This window comes from Natrix helvetica (genome assembly GCF_964273705.1).
Source record: "Natrix helvetica genome assembly, chromosome: 4".
Lineage (NCBI taxonomy): Eukaryota > Metazoa > Chordata > Lepidosauria > Squamata > Natricidae > Natrix > Natrix helvetica.
Window position 1 is genome coordinate 89,318,657 of NC_138550.1, and position 23,179 is coordinate 89,341,835.

Below are 23,179 nucleotides of genomic sequence, written 5' to 3' on the forward strand. Positions count from 1 at the left end.
GCTCTTTATTAAGTACAAGTGAGAACAATCCAGCGAAGGTTGAGTCTGACAGCAGCCCTCTTATAGGGAGCTGTCAGACCCTTCAACCAATAAAATTAAACCTCTGTTCCCACTGGAAAAGAGGACCTTGGTGGAAACCATTGCAGTTAGTACAAGTATTTAACACCCCTCCCCTCTTAGATGGAACAGTCCTACTGGTAACGTAGTCACGCAGGTAGGCGGGCTTTTTGGTAGCTTTCCCTGACCTGCACAGTTCAGTAGGAGGGGTTTCCTTGGACAGGTCGGATGGACCTGTTTGCTCCACAGCTCCGCTTGGTGGAAGCTCCTGGAACCTTTCACAGCCTGCGTCTGGAGCTTCTGGAGCCGGTTCACTCGGACCTCACTACGGGCTGCAACAAAACCAGATAAGTTTCCTGGTACCCTCGGGCTTCAGCTGGCTGTGGAAGGAGTAGGCATTTGCTCCGTTTAGGTAGGGCTTTGGCTAACTCGTGCAGGAGTTACCTCTGGTTGTCTAAGAGTGGAGTTGGAGAGGCAGCCACGGAGTTGGTCAATATGCCTTCTCCAATTCCTACTGTCCTCGAGCTCCAGGAGGTAAGAGCAAGGCAGGAATCCAGAGTTCCCCCGGCATAGTTGTGGGCGTATACCGAATTTCCTACACTAAAAGTCCGAATCTTGCTTGTGGAGTCTGGGGGCGATGAGGCAGAATAATTGGGGTGTAGCCAGTCTAAGTGGGATCTTAGCCGGTGACCCATGAGAAGCTCGGAAGGGCTTCTCCCAATAGTGGCACTGGGTGTGATGTGCTGAATTAGAAAGTAATGGTCAATCTGTGTTTGCCAATCTCCTGGGCCCATCCTAGAGAGGGCCTCTTTTGCAGATTTCACCATTCTCCCTGCCTGATTATTGGAGGCCGGATGGAATGGCGCGACCAGGGCATGCCTGATTCCCTGAGCTGATAGGAAGGTCTCAAATTGCATGGTCATGAATTGGGGCGCTTTGTCTGAGACCAAGATGTCGAGCAGGCTGTGCGTGGAGAAAAGTCTCTGTAGCACCTTGATGACCGCTTCTGCCATTGTAGAGGTCACCAGGACTACCTCTAACCACTTCAAGTAAGCATCCACAACAACTAAGAATGTCTGGTCATGAACAAAATCAATGAGCACCCTAGACCATCGTGCTTGAGGTCGCTCCGACTCCTTAGCAGGCGCCTCGGGAGGAGCTGGTTTGGACACCTGGCATGGTGTGCAGGTAGCTACCTATTCTTCGATCTTCCTGTCCATGTTAGGCCACCACACATAACTCCTAGCCAAATACTTCATCTTGACAATTCCAGGATGCCCTATGTGTAAAGCCCCTAATACTGCAATGCGCAGTTTGGATGGAACAACAACCCGGTCCCCACACAGTAAACAGCCATTTACAACTGATAACTCATCACGTTTAGTAAAATACATTTTAAAATCAGCCCCAACAGGCCCCTTGGGCCACCCCCTCCACCCCCAGTTCAAAATTTGCTTGATGGTGGAATCCTTAGCAGAGTGACGGGCAACGTCAGTGGACGAGACAGGCCCAGTCTCTGGGTAGTCAATGAGGAGGACTGGAGTCTCGGGGATAGGGTGAGCAAGAAGTTCAGGCAGCAGACAGCAGCTGAGACCATCAGCATGCCCCAAAGTGGAGCCTGGTTGGTCGATGAGGCGGTAGGAGTAGACAGTTAGGAAGATGGTCCATCTGATAGGGGTGATACCGACACTGGGGTAGGTCAGTCCCCAGCCAGTTAGCCCAAGAAAGGCTTGTGGTCCATAACCAGTTCGAAGTCCCATCCATAAAGGTACTCATGGAACCTTTTTAATCCATCCACTGCAGCCAAAGCCTCACGGTCCAACTGGCTGTAGTTCCGCTCTACGGCGGAAAAGGTCCTGGAGTAAAATGTAATAGGGGCTTCGGTTCCATTGGGCATGTGGTGGCTGAGGACGGTGCTGACGCCGAACGGTGAAGCATCGCAGGTCAGCACCAATGGCAGGGTTTGGCTGTACTGCAGAAGGAAGGAATCCGCTGACAGGAGTCATTTTACCATGGCAAATGCGGCAGCCTCGGCTTTGCCCCAGGATCACTTCGTGTTCTTAGCTAAGAGACGTGTAAGGGCTCATCAACGGTGGCTTTCTGTTTCAGAAAGATGCTGCAAAAATTAAGGAGCCCGAGGAATGCCTGCACCTTGGTTTGATTGCGAGGTGTGGGGGCGTCCTGAATAGCTTTGATTTTTTGTGTGGTCGGGTGAATCCCATAGCCATCGATTAGGTACCCTAGGAATTCAACCCTTGGCATGTCAATTTGGCATTTCTCTTTTTTGAAACGGAGGCCTATGTCTCTAATTCGAGCAAAACTGTTTGCACACATTTTAAAAATTGTGCCTCATTTGCAGCCGATACCAAGATACTGTCAAAATAGGGGACGGCTCCTGGAATCTCCTGCAAAAGCTGTTTTATGATGCTTTGGAACAGTCCAGGGTCGATACTAATGCCAAATTGCAGGTGGTGACATTTGAATGCACTCCTGTGCATCACAATGGTTTGGGCCTCCACCGTAGCGCCATCTACAGGCAATTGTTGGTATGCACCATGTCCAATTTAACAAAAAAATTTCCGGGGCCTAACAAATGAAGGAGGTGCTGTACAATGGGTACAGGGTAGGCGCTTTGTTGTAGCGCTTTATTAATTGTGCATTTGTGGTCTGCGCAGATGTGGACAGACCCATCAGATTTGACAGGTGTCACTATAGGGGTCTCCCAGTGTGAGTGATCGACCGGCTCTAGGATTCCCTGTCCTACGAGCTTGTTAATTTCCCTGTCAATTTTGGGGCGGAGAGCAAAAGGTACTCTCCTGGGCTTTAGCCTTATTGGAGCTATGTTGGGGTCCAAACTAAAGGAAATTGGAGTCCCCACATACTTACCCAGACTGGTGCCAAAGATGTCCTCGAACTCCTTAAAGATGGCCTCAGCGCCGTCGTCTTTCAAGGAATTGATACCGGTCACCTCTAGGCCCAGGGCTTGGAACCAATCTAGCCCTAGGAGGTTCTGCAGGTTGCCGCTAAGCACAGTCACTGGGAGTTTTCTGCTGAACTGTTTGAATTTCACCTGGAAGGTGCCTTGGCCTACGATGGTGACCCGGTTTCCATGGTAATCGTGTAGGTGGTTGTCAGGGGTGCAAAGATGCTGCTTCTTTAGGCTAAGGATAGCCTGCTTCAGGGTAGACCATGGTATGATGGTCAGTGATGACCCGGTGTCAATCTCCAACTCACATGGGGAGTCCTCGATGAGGACTGCAACCTTCAGGTTTTTTGGCTGCCGGGCGCGGACTTGGCCGAGTGATGTGTGGTGAGTGACTCTGTCGTCGCCCTCTGAGCACCGTGGTGGCTTCTGCCAGGCCCCTTGGCTAGGCCTCTGTTGACGGTTTGGTGCACTTCTAGGCTGCCAGGCAGTGGCCAGCACACCTTGGCAATGTGCCCCTTTCACTTGCAGCACTGACAGGTTGTGTCACCAAAATGGCAAGCCACTCTGGCATGGCCTCTTCCACAGCTCGCGCAAGGTGGGAGACGCTGTTTAAATTTGTCCCCTGGCTGGGCGCGGCTACTGCGCATGCGGCAGCTGTCATCTTCTTCTCCTTCTGAACTCTCAGGCTCTGTGGCCTCGCGATGTACCTGTGTGCTTTTCCGCGCATCTTGTTGTGCTCTTTGGCGCTGCAGAGTCTCAGTCAATTTGACAGCTGATTCTGACACCCCGGCTTCGTCCAAGGCAATCTGCACAGTGAGGTTAGATTTAGTGAATAACATCCTCTTTAAATTAATGTCCTGTATGCTGCAAATTATGCGGTCCAGAATCAGCTCATCTAGGTCTCAAAATTCGCAGTATGCTGTGGCCTTGAAGAGTGCAGCAACATACTCATTTATCGACTTGCCCTCCTTCTGATTTCTGATGTTGAATTCATGCCAGCAAACATGCTTGGACAGCTTGGGTGAGTAATGAGTCCTAAGCATCTGCTTTAGCACGGACCAGGCAACTGATTGGAGCAGTGTCGGCTCAGAGAGGTCTTTCGCCATCTCAAACACTTCCCAGCCACCGTATCTGAGGAACATGTTCTTCTTACGCCCTTCAGAAATGCCCATGAGGTCATTTGCCTCGAGGAAACAGTCAAACTGTAGCATGTACGAGTCCCAGTGCTCGGTGACTGGGTCATACGGAGTTGGTGGGGCATTCATCGCCATTTTGTGTTCCGAGGGTGTTTTGAGTTTGCTGCTCAAAAATGGCTGCTCGAAGCCGCTCTGAGCTCTGGGCTGGATGTACTTCCTGGATTGCAATGCCCTTTTTGGTTCGCCTAGCTGCCCTCCAATCCCATCTTCGTCACTAGTGTTTGATTGGGTAATGGATAGGTACACACAGGCTTATCAGTAACAACAGCTCTTTATTAACTACAACAAGTGAGAACAATCCAGGGATGGTTGAGTCTGACAGCAGCCCTTTTATAGGGAGCTGTCAGACACTTCCACCAATAGGATTAAACCTCTGTTCCTGCCAGAACAGAGGACCTTGGTGGAAACCACTGCAGTTAGTACAAATATCTAACAACTAGCATTGTGTTATTACTCCTACTGTTGAAAGCTTGAAATCTTTGCTCAACTGCTGCATAAACCCATAGAATTTGTACATTAGTTTCAACTACAATATGTTCAGAGAAGAAAAAGAGCTGCATAATGCATGTATAATTTGCTGCTACCATCTGGGCTCATTCTTTAATATTGCCAGTCGTGAAAGACAGGCTATTTTCATCTTTGCGAAGTTTTCCAAGGTAAAAATATCATTATCCTCTCTTAGTGCTTTCTCCAAGTTTCCTCTTTCCTTCTTTTTCTTCCTCCCTGAAGTCATCTGTAGAGTTTGGAATTCTAATATGTTTAAGAGGAGAAAAACCCTGCTGTGCTAGTTAATGGGTTTTGTGAAAAGGGAATGGATGGTTTCTGAGAGACTGCTACACCTGTCGTCTTGTCAGAGTCATGGAGAATCAGTGAGACCTACCAACTGGTTACACGTCATTGGTGAAGAGAGGAACTGGGGTCTCTATTCATGAGAGTAGCCATTAGGGACCCTGAGAATGCCAAAAAGGCACATAGAAGCACGACAATCTAAGTCTAACAGGTGCCATCATATTATATAGTTTGACAGGGTGACATTTCAATTGCACAATTACTTTTTGATATCTGACAGTATTGGTTTTGGGAGAGAAGAAGAAAAAAGATTGTTACATGAAAAAAATGGCCTGACAAAGCAATGGATTAAAATATGACTGTGGAGTTGCATTGAAATGATCCTTCTTTTCTGTTATTGTCTGAAATAAAAGGTTAACTGGAGTTAAATAAATATGCATCTCTATCTCTCTCTTTCTCATGTTTCTTTCAATTTCAAGACAAATAGGAAGTTGTTTATGTTGTAAAAGGAACATTTTGAAATCCAAACTATATTTTGTACATTTAACATTCTGAATATTTTCTGAACAATGAGGTATGGGGGGGGGGGATCATTATGAGAAATTCTACAATAGTGGTTCTACGACAGAAAGAAAAGAACTCTCAGGTTGAGCTTGTCTCCCATTAAGCCTCAGCCACCTCTGCAGTCTTCTTGGCAGCTATATAGAAGCAGCTTGTCATGGTTATCTTCTGTTTTTTCTTTTCCATGACTCCCAGACATAGACTTTTGGAAAATCCCCTTCCCCATAACTACAATTGTGGAGGGAGTAGAGATTCATTGGCATTAATAAGATCCTGTTTCATTGCCATACATAGCTCTGGAAGGCAGCTATTTTTTGAGAAATTATAATGGGAAGTTAAGAAGGAACTCAATTTTCCATGTATTGTGATCTTCTACAAAGTGTTCCTATAGCAGCTATAGACATTAAAGAACATCAGAAAGTGCAGATGGCTGCTATAATATGTAGTTAGTTCCTGACTTCTCCTTGGCTATAGAGTGGTCATTTAAAACAACCATCTGCACACATACCAGTTGAAATGTGAGTTAGATTTGATGTAAAAACAAGAACAATGTTTTTTTATATATATAAATCATTGAGCAAATTGGATCACAGCCATATAATTATATATTTGTGATTGTTATTAGTGTATGGCATTGTTACAGTAGCCAAGAGATCACAATACTATCACAGAGTAGTAGTTTGGCTTGGCAAGGTACCAGTCCTGTTATAGGACATGCTTGAATGCCTCCCAAAGTGCACACAGGAAGATGAGCTGGCTTCACACCAGAAAGAAAGATGAGTGCGGCATCATCCAAGGCCTCCTCCCTTCCCAGAGTTGCCTAACAAGCAAACGCTGCAACTGGGGAGGTTCAGAACCATCAGGAATCTGACTGCCTGCACAGAATACTAGCTTGTTGTCCCAGCAAAGTGATATCTATCTATTTATTTGCATAGAGCATGCATTCAAACTGTTAGGTGCACCAAATCTGAAGTAAGTGACAGACTCTCGCCTTGCCACATAGTGCTAGGACTTGAACCACTGGATCTGAGATCTCCAGCATCATTAAGCCACTGAGACAAAGCGCCTCCTATATATTTGTGATAAATGGATATTCCTTCATGTAATATGCTTAGCCTCAAACTATGGCTAACAACTGAATTTTTATATCAACAAATACATTTTGTACAAGTTATTCATTACTATACCTATATAGGAGCACTTTGGGTGCCCCGGAATTAAGAGAAGCATCAACTATTAAGCATTCTACTGTAGTTCTTCTATGGAACTAGATGGGCTTGGAATTACCACTGTAGCCCTGAGTAGATTCCAGCACCATTAAAACCTCCATTGTTGCCACCATGAAATCTTCAATCTGGTTTGCTGTGCATATTTGACATCTCAACTTTAATCAACATTTTCTTCCAGGTTGCATGAGACAATTGTAAGCTATCAAGCATGGCATTTCCTGATGGGATTCCTATTGTTTTCTTTCCACTTTTACATCACCTTCCAAGAAAGAAGCTGAATTTAGAAAAAAATCAATATTTTATTTAATGATGCAATCCATTTTCAATCCAAGTTCTTTGAGAACTTCTATGAACACCATTTAACTTACAAGATTCATGAAGCATAAAAACAAAGGGAAGAAAGAAGGATTTGGAATCGACAGATTTGCCAGTTCCTAATTACAATAGAAGACCAATCCTTATTTCAAGTGGCTTGTTTTATTTGACAAATTCTAACAAAAGAAAGGTCAGAACTGCAGAACACTTTCCTCATTAACTCAGCTTTCACTTTTCTGGATTTTTTATTTTAAAACTCCTTATTTACAAAAGAGATTTCACTCAACTAGTAACAATTCATATCCTGAAGCACTGAATTTCAGTTCTACTATAATATAGTGATTGCTTTATTTCCAAGTGTAGATTTAGAACTATTTTTTTAATGATTACACAAACATGAATGCACATACAATTTTAGAAAACAAAGATCCTCAAGCTTGCTTTATAGAGCCTTTTCTACCTTTGGGCCTCTCAAAATCATGGAAATTGCATCTTCAGAGAACAGATGAAGACAGAGATGGAGGAATTATCTTTTTAATAGCACCGTAGCCCTATGTCTCATAATGTAAATGTTTAAAAATTCAGTTTCTTGAATCCCAGTTTGAGATTTGCAAAAAATCATTACTAATTTACTTAAGTATGCATGTACATCACTTGATTTTATCTATAATTGATTGCCAGAAGAAACAAAAACAAAACTTAAATTTCTATGAATGTTTACCGTTTACTATACACAAAAGCATTGTTCCACATCTCAGATTATTCAAGGAACAGTTCAGCCTACGTTTTCAGCACATTACATTTTAAATATTAAGAAGTCCAAACCCGCTTCTTGAAAAGTTTAATCTAATCTTTATATCCAAAACTTTCAACAAGCTTAATAATGCCAAGATTATTGAAATAATAGCTAGCATTTCTTGATAGGACTAAAATAAAAATGTTGAATTTTTTCAAAATGCCAGATTTGATTTTTGTCATGAATATTATACTTTTTCTCTTAATCCTGACAAAAGTGAATGTATCAAAAATAGATACTAAGTTATTTATAAATTATCTACACATGTTAGAATAAAGACAGATGTAGTTTTAATTAATCAGCTTTCCACCTACCCATCTTAAAAAGCACTTTAAATAAGCAAGTTAAATCACAATTAGGCCATCTGAAGACACTGACTATAAATAATCCCTTCCAATTAATCTCCCTTTAAAATGAAACACAATGTGGTGTAAGTAAAACAGTTTGATGAGCTTACAAGGAGCAGTCATTTCTCAGTCTTTGGCACTTTAATAGACTCATTTCATTATGAATAAATCAACTTCAGAGTTTTTGTTTTTCTTCCCAAAAGCAAATTCTAAGTAGAAATTGCAATAAAAAATATCCATCCTTGATGTGGCTTCTGAAATACAACAATACAAAATCCAGCTGATATTCAAAAATATACTTTGCCAAAAATCCATATTTTACAAATCTGACATCTGGGCTGCCAATTATGTTTAAACCTAACCCACTCAGTCCTATATTCCCAGAACAAATACTGTATATAGTTGCCTTTTTTTCTGTTTTATGTAGGCAGCAGATAAATGTGTAGTTTCATTACTTTGCTGAGCAATTAAATGCATACAGCAATTTGCGTCAATGCTGGTCTAGGGGAATTGAGATTACTTTTGCCTACATGTTATGATCCAAATTGCCTACCAAACTTGCAACTACTGAAGAGAGGAATATTTATGAGTACAAGTTGTACTTCCTTGTCCCTCTGAAGTCTTCTATTGGCCTATAAAGTTTTGAGTCAAAAGCTGACAGTATGATCTGTATAGGCCAGGAGCCTGCAATTTTAGGAGCCTAAGCTCTGAACATGTTTTTGCTGTAATTTCTCTACAAACTTTGTCATAAAAATATATTTTAAAAAACACAAGGCCATAAGCATTACCATGAGGACAAAGAAGGTAAAGTAAGAGAAACAAAAACACATTAACTATAGTTGATGTAATTTAATTTATATTTTATAATTGTATAAGTGAATATATTTAGCAACATCAATAGCATTGTTGTTATATACCACCTCGCAGTGCTTTGCAGCACTGTCTGGGTAAGTATAATGTAGAAGCATGATTTTCATATTGCCTCCAAAAATCCGAGTGATCATTTTACTGACCTCAAAAGGATGGAAGGCTGAGTCAATTCTGAGCCCCATCAGGACTGAACTCCAGCTGTGGGCAGTACCGTACAACCCCTGCACCACCAGTCATTTGACACAAGATGGGCAGCAAATAAATTTCATAACCAATAAAGTCCTTTTGTTATCTGAAGTCCTTTTCTGATCTTAAAGTTCTCACAGCTAGTAACATCACAAAGCATCAGCAGCATGCAGCTATAGGTTCTAGATGGCATGTAACATATACATTTTTGCTTGTTGTGGGACAATTCTTTTACTTCTATTGTGTTGAGTCTAAGTTTTGCTAGACTTTTTTCTACAGTCTTCAGGCCAGTTTTCACTCATAGGGCATGATTTTTAGAGAGGTCTATAAAGAAAGCACCATGGGACCACAGGGTAGACAAGACTAAATCACCACATATTATATTGTGTTTTTGAATTTCATAACTAGTCCACAGTTTGACAAAGGAAGAGTCAAGCAAATGAAAATGGACATGTACCTGTGAAATAAATTAAATTATTCAATTCAATATAATATGGTTAAAATGATTATTTCCCATATATTTGATATTCTTTCCTTTCTCTAGAATTATTAGAGAAAATTAAGATTACTTTGCCAGCAGTACTAGCACTAGCAGTACTAGAGTGACTCTGCACAATTCTTTTTATGCCATGGTGTACGTGCCTTGAGACATAAGATTTTGACTCTTGTTTTAAACAAAGAATCTCAGGTGAAAAAAGAGTCAAAAGAGAACTAAAACTATACATTTTAAAAACAAAAAGCCCACTTGAAAGACACTTGAAGATTGAATCACAAAAAAAGTTTGTGGTTCTCAGAGACATCAGGATAGCTGAGGATGTTTGGTGAACTAACTACTGTATTTTTTTCACTACAAGATGCACCAGACCATAAGATGGACATTAGCTTTAGAGGAGGAAAACGAGAAAAAATTCTGCCTCTGCCTCCCAGCATCCATCTGGTATTCAACTGGCTAGCATCCTTGCAGCAAACAACAAAGAGCCTGATCAGCTTCAGCATGTTATCACAGCCCCAGCACGTGGCTCGTCAGGGTTCCGCTCTGTTGCATCCATCACCGGTCAACTGAGCTGAGCTGCTGCCACCGCTGGAGAACATGGGAGCCTTTGCTGTCGAGCAGCTGATTGGCAGTTGGATCAATCTCCCAAAATACTGCAGTTCAACTGTTCTAGGAGTTTAGATTGCTGCCACTGCCGCCTATTGCCACCACCATTGACCATTTGCTGCTGCCGATCGCCACCGCCTATCACTGCTGATCGCTGCCAATCACTGTTGCTGCCTGTCACCACTGCCACCATTGAAATGGTGAATGGTGGTGGCGGCTATTGGTGGAATTGGTGATAGGTGGTGGCAGCAGTGATCCCCATATGGCAGCAATGATCGGTGGCAATCAGCAGCAATTAGTGGCAATCGGTGACAATCGGCAGTGGTGATTGGCAGCAATTGGCGGTAATCCCTGCCACCTAGAACAGGTGATTGGCAATATTCCAATTGACCAATCCAACCACTGATCAGTTGCTTGGCAGCAAAGGCTGCAGCATTTTCTGGCAGCGGTGAATGGTGGCAGCGGTGACAGGCAGCAGTGGTGACAGACACACCAATCCTTCTTCCCCCCTGCCACAATATCCACTTTATAAGATGCACAGACATTTCCACCCACTTTTATTTGGGGGGTGGGGTGCATCTTATAGTGCAAAAATAATGTAGTTGTTGTTTTCTGACAGGAATAAATATAATTAAATGTCAAGAAATTGCTAACATTTCACTTCTACGATTATATGCTTGAAGGCTTCTGCAATTCTGGAGTTAGTAAAGGAATTTTTTTTTGGATTAGTTCTATCACAATTAGATAACAGTAGAACCTCAAAGAGTAGAATGTGTCTTTGCTCAGCTTGTACAACAAACTTCATCAGTGCTTAAAACCATTTAAGAAAAGAGAATTACTAAAATTAGAAATGTAATGACTCTGTTATTCATTAAGCAATCATTTTATCACATTTCCAGGAAGCACCACATTTCCAGATAAATAATGGCAGGCTGAAAGAAATTCAATGGCCTGTTACAAAGCTGATACAACAACTTGAGGATGTGTCATACAAGGACAGACTGAAGGATCTTGGGATATTTAATGTATAAAAAAGAAGACTTAAAGGAAAGTCATCATTGTCCAGTAAATAAAAGGGTGCCACAGGAAAGATAGATAATATTGGCTCCTAATTAGGACTAAAAATAATGAATTGTTTGGACATTGGAGTTAAACAACAACTCCCTGCTATTCTTGAAAGAACTGCTCTATCCTGCTATTGGTTTTCCTGATTCCCAAGTCTGTAAAATCCTGTTTTAGCATATCATTTGCTCAGTCATCTCCTATTCTTCAAAAGATCTGGAGAAAATATCCACTGTGCAGTAGTTTCTGGTCTGCAGCCAGATTATATACAACTTGAAAATAGGGAAGGGACAAACCTTATATAAGCAGAGATGATAGCCCCAGACAAGTGTGAACTTTTTGAAGGCATAGTACTTCATAAAATGTTTTCCTTAAAAACATAGCTGAATGGGTTTCAAGTAAAACTGACTGTATCTTAGTTCCATTCCATAAAGGGACTTGGACACAAATAGCTTGATAGCAGCTGGAACATATTGTGCTCCTCCTGTATGGGAGATAGAACAACTACAATACTTATTTGCACCTTCTGAGTAGCATAAAAAAAGGAGAGCTTTCCAATTGTCACTTGAATAAAAATCACCCCCAAAATAGATAAAACAGGCCACCTGCTCAAACATCTGTCCATTAATAATCCAATTCCCATTTTTAGATCTTTTGAAAACACAGCTTTTGTTTTAAAGCCATTTAACTGTAGCTGATATGCCTTACAGAAGAAAGATGAGGACTGGGGAGCCTTCTTCAGTCATGTTCCTTTTCAAATTCTACTTTTGTTAAATGATTGACCAAGGATTTTATGTAGAAATTGAAACAAAAGCAGTAACACAACAAGCAAAGGTTATATATGTAGCAAGGATTAGCTGCATTGTTAAGTGTCTGGAGGGAAGTGGTGGGCTAGTTAAGGGGAAAACATGAAATAATTACCGTATGTAACTGAAAACCGAGTAGATGCTTCTTATCACTTGGCATGTGCAAAGCAAGGAAAAGACATGTGATTTTGTTAAGAGGGAGACTAAATTTAATGTGGTGGTTAAAAGAGCAGTTCATCCAGAGCCCATTTATAGATTAGAGTAATAGAGCAATAGTCACCAGTCACTAGATATATCTGTGAACTTTTTCCTCTCCATTTATTTCTAGATGTGTTCACAAAATAAATGAATGCAGCATATAACATAGATCTTGCTTTTGCTATATATTTTCCATTGAAGATTTTACACAAATACTGTTATTGTGATTCCTCCTTCACAACCTGTTTGGATGCAATAATATTTTCTGTCTCCATCTAGTCTATATGCACAGTATTTCAATATAATATATCCCACTTGCAATGTGTAGTAAAATGGACATGCAACAAGTATCAAAGAGATACTTTCACTTCTTAAATATTATACACATATTTACAGCTAAAGTCTAATCTGAAAGAATCAAAAGTACTCCTGGTGCCTTTCTGGATTTTAGCTGGCAATTTATTTAATACTATTTAGAGGCTACTTTATTCCAAACGACTCTGGGCAGCTTAAATAAAGTACGAGCAGTTTTAAAAAGAAACTTATAAACATCTAGAAGGTAAACTATGTAACAACAAAACATTCTATATGGGATCAATGGTACCCAGTCCGAAAGCTTAGGAAACATCCAAGTATTCATTGACTTTGTAATTGTCACCAGGGCAGGAGCTGTATGATCACTGGTGGTGGAGGCCATTCCAGTGGGCAAGCACTTGCATAAAGAAGTCACATTTCCTAAATTCTGACAGAGTACCCTTTTAACAAAGGCCTGGAAGTACATTCACTCTATCCTGTTCTCAAAAATGGGAAGAATCAGATTGCAGAAAAAAAGCACACCTCCATGAGAGGTCCAATTATTTTTCAAGGATCAAATCATTCTCTTAATAATAGCCCTCCTTCTACCTTATAACTGGAAAGCATCATTCAAAGCAACCACCTCTGAATATAAGTGAGCAGATAACAATCTCCAGAAAAAAAACATAATATTGTTTATCTTACAAACTCCAGATAGCCTTCTGCATTTTTATCCATAGTCCACATAGCCGCCTTTCACTTGAGATTACCCTATACTTCCTAACGAGAATATTTTTTTTTATGCCAAGCTAGGTAGACATTATGGGTGTTGAATAAAAGATTTAGTATATCTAGTATAAGTTGAGGAGATGTTGCTGATGAAAGCAGATATATACAGTAATTGAATGAGGTCTTTAATCTGGGCCATTTTTCTTTCTCTTATTTTAAGTGCCTTTCACCAACCCTAGGGTCAGTAGAGAACTACATCAGCATGACATTAGTTGTCTCCACAGGTGGTATTTAGCTGGTTCAGACTGGTTCGCTCGAACTGCTAGTGGACATCGCATGTGGGCCTGCCCACCTGCCCCAGCTCTATGCCATCCTATTTAGGCATGTTTTTGAGGCCGGGCACATGAGCAAAGTGCATACATGGAAAGCCGGGCACATGCACGAAAGGGGTGCATGTGCCCTCAAAGTGGCCGTGCATGTGTGAAGAGAGCAGGTGCATGGGGCATGAATCAGTGGTAACAAAATATGAAACCCACCGCTGGTTGACTCCACGATTATCACTATCCTCCCTCTATTATCTCAGTCTCATTCCCTGGAGTTTTTTCTGACCTCCCTCACTGGGGTCCATGGGGGCAGCCAAGAAAGCCCCTAGTGTACTATTCAGTTTAATTTATCACAATGGTGTAATTTAGAGCTACTATGGATAAGTTTCTTGTGTCTTGGCAAACTTGTTATGAGTGTAGACAAACAAAGATACCTCACATTTTTTAAGCCATTCAAAAGTGGCATCATCAAAACTGAAGAAAATTTCAGAACTTCATAAAAAGATGTAAGATGTAAATGGATAATAGAGAGATATTTATCAGTATTAGTAGTTATTTTTGAATGTGATGTATGCAATGGGGAACTGAGGATTTATTAGAATTCTGATGAACATTTAGACCTACATAAGGAGTTGCATATTAATTGTTGCTATACTTGTTCCAAAGCTTCTTTTCTCAATTTGGAAATCACTGGATGCATCATCAAAATCATTTTTAATGGACTGAGAAAACCACCGAGCTTTCTTCGTTCCTTTTTGCAAAAGTTCTTTTATTTTATTTTTTAAAAATGCTTTAGGAATATAACTGTTAGTTAACGCTGTTGTGACTGTTATTTGGAGAATAAAAAATTAAAGGGAAAGAAAAGCAGGTAGTTCCCAAAACTGTAACATCCTTTGGAAATACATTTACTTAGTTAGTTGCTGTCAAATCTAAAATAGTCACCTTGACCATTTTTTCCAGAGAGAACCCTTTTTATTTTATTTTTCTCTCTGTTCTCTTTTGTGTTGAGAAAAAGAAGCACTGGGGGACGAAAATTGCTATTTGGCAGCCACTTTGGCCTTTAATCTGTTATTCTGTTTACAGTGGATCAACGAAAACTACTGAGTCCTCGAAAACTGGTTTTGAAGAAAGTACACCAGAAGATTTTTGCCAATTGTATTATTTTGGCTATATCCAGATAATGCTATTAACATCTATGCTTCCAGTTTCTCCCATGTAAATACAGGCAATAAATAGGGGACACGGCGGCTCAGTGGCTAAGACGCTGAGCTTGTCAATCGAAAAGTCGGCACTTTGGTGGTTCAAATTCCTAATGCTGCATAATGGGGTGAGCACTCGTTACTTGTCCCAGCTTCTCCCAGTTTGAACCTAGCAGTTCAAAAGCATGTAAGAAATGGAAGTAGAAAAATAGGGACCATTTTGGTGGAAAGATAACAGCGTTCAGTGTGCCTTTGGCATTTAGTCATGCCAGCCACATGACCACGGAGACATCTTTGGACAGTGCTGGTTCTTCAACTTTGAAATGGAGATGAGCAGCACTAGTCGGGACGACTAGCACATATATGCAAGGGGAACCTTTACTTTCTTAAATACAGGCTACTAACCATTGCAGGAGGGTTGAAATGGCAAGTTATCATGCTCAGCTCACTGAGACTGCAAATTTTATCTATGCTTCCTTGACACACATCAAAAACTAGTGTTTCCCATACCAACTGGCTCAGGTTCTGCTGTAGATTTAGCAGTATGTTTGGCTTCTTTATGCACTAATCTCTTCACTCCTTTTGTTTAATGTGTGTTATGCAAGAATCATGTCTCTGCTCTGATCACCATTCACCATGGCCATATGAGCTGAAATTACTGGGCTGCCAATGCACTTCTGATGAGACTAATTGAAGAAATATATCCTTATGTAACCCACTCAATAGATCAACAATTACGCTTCACATTCTCTGTGTATTTAAACATTAAAAAAAAACCTGGACCTTGATTTCTTCTGCCTCCCCCAGACCTTTCCTCAATGTTCTCTGTCATCAACCATCCTATATCCTTCACTTTCCTTACCTCTCTTGAAACATTTTCCTTTTTGCCTCCATTCTCTCCAGTACTGTCAATGTGGAAATGCTGCTGAAGGCCATGTCAATCTTTTCACCATATCACTGGTGGCCAGATTGTATTTCAACTGGAAACAATAGAAGTATCTCAGTGGCAGAATGGGCAATATCCTGTGCTTCCCCTCCCAGAAAGAGCAATTTAGGTAGCATAACATTTTGCTTCGGACAAACAGTGTGATAGATGCTTGTTTCAGTTTGCGTGGCAATGGATATTGGTTTTCTTTCAGCAGTTGTATCACATAAGGACTGTTATCCATAAGGGACAATTGCAGTTTCAACAGTTTATGAATCTGATATCAGCAGAGTACCAGACAACAGCTTGACCTGCAAGCTGCTACTTAAACAAGAGTGGAAATGATAAACTTTAAGGCTGGGAAAATGATGCAGGAATTGTTTCCTATGAACTTCTGGAAAATTAGAAGTGTGCTAAAATGTACATTGTGTTTCATTCCCCACCATCCCCCCCAAAATGAAGTTTGTGAGCTGTGTTTAAAGAGAGCTGAAAAAAAGCAAATATTTAATCACATTTCTTTTTGTTCTACTAGAGCACAGATGTCTCTCATGCAGTGCCCACTTCCTCACTGCCTTGATAAAAGATTGATAAAGTTATGGGATGGAAAAAAAATGGAAGCAAGAAATAATTTACTGCCCATTACCAGGTGGGAACTCTGCCCAATACTCCAGTTCAGATGTGGAATATGCAGAGAGCTACACTTAGACGAAACATTCATGCGATGCTAACCCTCAGGTAGTAAACAATTTTGAGATTCTTGTCATATCAAATTCATTGGTAATACTCAAACTTTGCTAATAAGAAAGATAAGATCAAGAGGAGATATAGAGAACAGTTTAAAAAACAAGAAGCTAAGGGTGAAGGAAAATAGAAATTATTTGCAACTTTAACTATTTGAGACATAGCAATAAGTAAAAAGAAAACAGGAATGTCTCTAGAAGGGTAAAAAAAAATCAAGATAGTGGTCGTAACCATAAGATCAAAATCCCATCCCTTTTATGTGTGCATCGGGACAGGGCTTTGATCCCATCATGATTACATTTATGTATGAGGGAGTTCAAAATCTGAGTGCCAATTTTAGTGAAAACAGTTTAGAATTATATATTGAACAAGAGGTTTTAAGATATTTTTAGGTCATTATATAATTTTAGTACTCAAAGAGATATAGTATTGGCCGGTATAAATAATTTTTTGAAGCTCAACATGAAACAAATCTAGCAATGTACACAACTCTTTGCCTCTTTAGCTAATCTCTTTTGGTTACAAGTAGAACAGGAGAATTGTTTCCAATTCCTTTAATTTACTTTTATGTGTGCATGTCTTTGAAACAGACTATCCCAACAGCTAGCAAACATCTATTGGTTGGGACATCCATATCTACTTTCTTTTCCAGTTAGAGAATCCATCTAACACCAATATTTGAATACCAGAACTATGTGCTAGCACAACTCAGTACTGCAAAGAGGAAAAGCATTCCTTTCTCTCTTCTTCTCTTTCTCTCACACTTCAATCTGCAAACATTGTTTTACAGAAATTCTCAAGCAAAGTATGCAAAAAATGATACTACTTACCATATGGATCCCTCTGTGGTAGAAAGTGTCAATGCTGTGTTTCTCTTTCTTTCTTTCTTTCTTTCTTTTCTTTTCTCTTTCTTTGTTCTTTCTCTCCCTCCTCCTCTTCCTTCCCTTTCCTTCCTTCCTTCCTTCCTTCCTTCCTTCCTTCCTTCCTTCCTTCCTTCCTTCCTTCCTTCCTTCTTCTGTCTGTAGCTGAAGACCTCTGGAAACTTCCCCCATTCCTCTGAAGTTCTACTTCAAATTTCCCTCATTGAATTGAGCGTGCTACTCACTGAACACTTTCCTTCATTAATCTTTATATATAAAAAACTTTCCATATATTACTTCCTGCTTCTTATTTGATTGCTTTGTATGCTAGACTCATATATGACTTGTGGTATGTTCCCATAAATTGTCAACTTAATATTTGATTGCCTTGTGCACCATTATTTTAAAATATTATTTAATAAACTGCATTGACTAGATATTAATGATGGTTTTATTTTTAATCATCCTGGGGGAAAAAACATGCTTGTTTAATAATTTAATACAACTGGCACTGTAAGAGTTCTCAGTCCATAATCAACCAATAGTTAGCTATGAGTTGTAATTCAAAATAAGTGATGAGGGCAGTTTGGGAAGGACTGAGCTACTTAAATACTCCTAGATTTTGGCATCATTTGAAATGCCTCGAAATAAAATATAGCTCATTCTCTGTATACAAAGAACCTTGATCCTTAGGATTTTGGCTACCTATAGCCAGCCCTATGGAATGACCTCCCCCGTGACATCAGGATTACTTCCGATCTCCGCTCCTTCCGTGTACAGCTGAAGACCCACCTCTTTCAATTATCCGGCCTGGCTCAATCGCAATCGTAATTTTCCCATTCCTCCAAACTGTTTTTTAAATTGTTCTTAAATATTAATTTTATTGGGTTTTTACAATTGGGGTATTTTAAAGTAGATTTTTAACTGTCTATTGATGTAATTTGTTTCCTCCTCCGTGTATATGTATATGTGTTGTGTATGTATGTACGTTTGGTGTTGTTATGTATTTTATGTTATATGCTCCATTGTACGCCGCCCCGAGTCCTACTTGGAAAGGGAGCGGCTAATAAATCCAAATTTATTATTTATTATTATTATTATAGCAAATGCTTCCTGAATTTTCTGAAAATTCTCCAATCAATATGTGACACCAGATTTTGTTCAGTGAAACAGGTTTTTTAAAGCCTTGTTGTTGTTGTTGTTGTTGTTGTTGTTGTTGTTGTTGTTGTTAATTGTGAAGTCATGTCTGACCCATTGCAACCCCATGGACAATGTTCCTCCAGACCTTCCTGTCCTCTACCATGCTTTGGAGTCCATTTAAGCTCATGCCTACTGCTTCGGTGACTCCATCCAGCCACCTCATTCTCTGTCATCTTCTTCTTTTGCCCTCAATCTTCCCCATCATTAGGATCTTCTCTAGTGTGAATCCAGTGTAGAAGCCAACAAAAATGCAAAGATAAATCTTCCCTAGAAAGAAGAGACAATTATCAAACCTGTTTAGGTTCATGAAAGATTTTCCTGATACCTAAATGAAAGAAAATAAAATAGTTTTCATTTTCTTAGAAATTTTCACTGGCTTCATGTATGAAAACATACAATCAGACACATTTTCTTTCCATAATAGTGACCTAGGTAATCACAAATCACTGCTATATAAAACAGAATTGATAGATTAGGTCAACAGTCCACAAAATAGAGTCAAGACTTTTGGCTGTTTATTTCACAAGGGACATTTTTATAAAGCATTGGTACTCATAGCAAGTATAGTCAAGAGAAGATATACTGAAACAATCAAGTTATATAACATTACTGAAAGGAACAGTATATTTCAGCCTGGTAGCTTTGCCCTTTCAATCATATTTTTGGATCTGAAGTCTACTGAGAAGTAAATAAAATGGCCCTGTGTTTTGTATGAGGATCCTTTCCTTCCTCTTGAAGGATTTAACTGTTCAGATGGCAGCAAACTCTTATTACTGGTGACATCTAACCCAAAGGATGGTTCAGTCCTGCAGTTGCTACAAACCCAATGATGTTTAGAGTTCTAAAATATTATGTACACACATTGTGAATCTTTAATGTGGGACATTTGTACACAGATAAGTACCTACTCCTGGTCCTAAAGTCTGCATGCAGGTTTCCAAACTAGGGAATTGGTAGATAATTCAAATATTATCAGTAAATTATATCATGTAATGTGACTAAAGAGGTGTGATTACTTAAATAGGGAATCATAACATTAATGTTTTCACTGAAGCATATTTAGTTTTAGTTTCGTAGACCCATTGTATCAGGTTTCAGCTGAACAAGATTGTCTGTCAAGCAATTTATGACTCTCATCAGCTAACAGTTTTCGCCTACTTATGCTTTTCCTGCAACTCACACTCTGCTAAGTAACAGATAGGAATCAAGTCTATGTATTTGAATGCATGTTGACATAAATGGTAGAACATCAATAGGAACGTTTTCACATGGTAAAGAAATAACAGGGTAAAAAATCTCTTTGAGTATATAGTGACTGCTCTTCTTTGCACGAGACTTCACTGATATGCAAACAAGAGCAGACTTCACATCATAAATATTAAGTAAACAAACTCCCAAAGTGAACTAATAAGCCCAGTTCATTTATCCACAGTGTATTATACCTAATCACAAATAGTTGTATGCACATAACCCCCCTCAGGTCATGTGGCTTACTTACAGGATATTTAATTATCCATTCTGACATCCACTATTGAGACAAAATGGGGGTTCTCTGGGCACTTCAATGATATTTTGGTAACTGCCACCCTCTGACACCATGATGTCAGAGGGTGAAAAAAAGGTTAGAACTGTGTATGTGATATTTTGCTAAACATATCCATCAGAGGTGGGTTCCTACTGGTTTGCACCGGTTTGGATGAACCAGTAGTGTAAATTGGGCCTGGGTTGCTGAACCGCAGGCTGGCCACACCCTCAAACCAGTTCAGATACTCACCCTGTGTTCTGACTCCCCCTCGTCCCACACCAACACACTCTGAGCTAAAGATACTTTACGGAATTTATTTACAGACAGACAGGTCCATGGCAGCAAACCGGCACAGACAAGCCTGGGCAGCAATCCAACACAGATAAGCCTTGGCAGCAATCCAGCCTGCCAAGCTCACAATCTTGTTCTCGAACATTAGTTAATGCGTTGACTTCTGCAAAAGGGGCGTGTGCACAAGCAGTCCTTTATAGTCTGGAGAGGAGCCTAATTACCACCAGCCTAGTGCAATTATCTCCTGTAACTGCACAACTGTTCCTTATGCCTATTAGCTCTCCAGTGCCGGGCATCCAGGAATAACTCACTGCTGACGTCTGGCTCAGGCACCTCCTGGTGGCCAACCAGCCTCTCTGCGCCCTGCTCGGAGTCAGAACCCTGTCCAGGGTCCTCTACATCCTCCAGAGCCGACTCATAGGGACCCTCGCTGTCGGAGTCTGGTGGCATCTCCAACGGCTCCTGCTGGGCCACAACACCCTGCATCACCTTTGCCACAGTACTGCTTCCTCCTGCCTATACACAGGTAAGCATTAACGCTAGGCTACTCTCTCCCCATGCCATTACAGCCGCGGCAGGGACAAGGGCAGCCCAGCAAGCTTTGCAGCGACATGGCTGCAAAGCTTGCCAGGCCAGATGGCCTCCTCCCAGCCAGGACGAAGCTGCCACCATTGCAGTTCCTGGAGAGCCACACTCATGATGGCGATCTGAAGAGTAAGGGGAACCACTACCTCCTAGCTCAGGAGCCAGCTGGGGGCGATGACAATGGCAGACTCCAGTGCTCGGGACGGCAAGATTAGCATACGCCCAGCCACACCCTGTGATGCCTACATCTGCCAGCTCAGGGCAGCAGGTTCAGCTGCAGCCTGGATGAGCCAAGAAAATGCAGGGAGCCTACCGCGTGTTATACCCCCACTCCCAGCCTTCGCCCATGTCATTTTTGAGTGCCCAGCTTGCTGGGATTTCCCTGTCATGGCTGCAAGGGCAGCAACTTTTACCAATCAGGATGCAACTACACAGCCAATCAACCAATTTACAGAAACAAAGCCAGCACTCCACGCACCCCCACTAAGATTTGTAGAAAGACGACAGCTCCGACCACACCTTACTCGCACAAGCACAAATCCGAAAACACCAGCTTGAAGATGGCAAGTGGGACTTCACCGAAACGTTGCCAAGACAATGAAATGAAATTATGAAATTTTATATAAATTGTAAATGAGGACTATGGAGAGGATACGTAAAATTTTTGTAACCAAAGATAAACAATTTTATACCGAATAAAATATAAAGATGTAATATTACTGGTTGGTTTTGGGATGATGTGATGAAATGCCATAATGTAAATTTATTCTAAACTTAGAATATCTCGCATAAAAGGAAGTAACAATGGTTGTAGTCAAATAAATGTTTAATAATGATAATAATTGTATGCATATATATTAGATTGATAATATGAGATTCTATATAAATTGTAAGTGAAGACTGTGGTGAGGGAGCACAAAAGTTTTGTAACCAATTGACACACTATGTAACTGGAGGATGGTTTTTATATTTTATGTCTGCTTATGTTTCTTAATTTAAAAAGATGCATATTTCGCGGCCTGCCCCACCCCATTTCCTTGCACAGTAAAGAAAAGCTTCTCGCAAGTGCTAATATTTGTTAATTGCCTTCCCTTCACAAGAAGTTTTTCTTTACTGTGCAAGGTTTTTCCCTGCACACAATGGTTGAGAGATGCAACAGAGAAGCCAGACTCTGGTAAGATGTGTGTTTCGCAGTGGGGCATAATTTGAGGGTGGAAGGTGGGACAGGGGATGAGGAGGGGTGGGGCCATTAAAGAAGTGAAAGCAAGGGTGACTGGCAAAGGGAAGGCGGGGATATATAGGTAAAAATTTCAAAAAAAAATCCTACCTATTCCTGTGGGCGTGGCTTGGTGGTGGGGTCGTGTGACTGAATAGGTGTGGGCGGGAGTGATGTCAAGTTGGCCATGCCCACAAAGCCACACCCACCAAACCGGTAGTGAAAATATTTGAAACCCACCACTGATATCCTTAGTGGGACTTACTCCAATTGTACAACTGTAATTTTTTTAAAAAAAAACTCCCTTCTGAAACAGGAAATAAATAGAAGGCAGACAGCATTGAGGGAAGTGACAAGTCCCCAATCCTCCTCCTCTTCCTCCTCCTCCTCCTCCTCCTCCTCCTCCTCCTCCTCCTCCTCCTCCTCTTTTTCTTCTTCCTTCTCCTTCTTCCTTTTTCCTCTTCCTTCTTCTCTTCCTCCTCCTCATTCTTCAACTTCTGTTTGTGTGTCATGCAAGTAGAGCAACCACCATTTTTTACCCAGAAATCAGAGGATGCACCTTGCATTTGGTAGCTCTCAATTTTATACAATTTCTTCAAGCTTTTAACAATGAAATCAGAATAGACAGCATTAAACCAATCTCAAATAGTTAAAAGGGGAAATTGGATTCCTTCAACTTACTCTCAGTAATAATAAGTGATCCCATAGGAGAACTCTTGAAAGGACTTTTGCTTTTGGAATTTTAGTAGTGTGGAAGAATTTAAACAACTTGAATATTAATTCAGTAGAGAGCATAGTGTTTCGGAGCATAGAAAAAAATTAAAGTATATTTACTAATTATCAAGCTTTTAGTA

General features: G+C 40.7%; 1 long non-coding RNA gene across 2 annotated transcripts in view; it reads right to left on the reverse strand.

The window, feature by feature from the left end:
* Positions 1-17,565, reverse strand: part of LOC309392251 — a 64,914-nt gene extending 47,349 nt beyond the window's left edge. For both annotated transcript variants that reach the window (XR_014175405.1, XR_014175406.1), the window contains exons 1-2: positions 17,479-17,565; positions 15,845-15,962 (exon numbers count right to left, since the gene is read on the reverse strand). This is a non-coding gene — a long non-coding RNA (uncharacterized lncRNA). The remainder of the gene's footprint in view (positions 1-15,844; positions 15,963-17,478) is intronic.
* Positions 17,566-23,179: the final 5,614 nt, after the last annotated feature.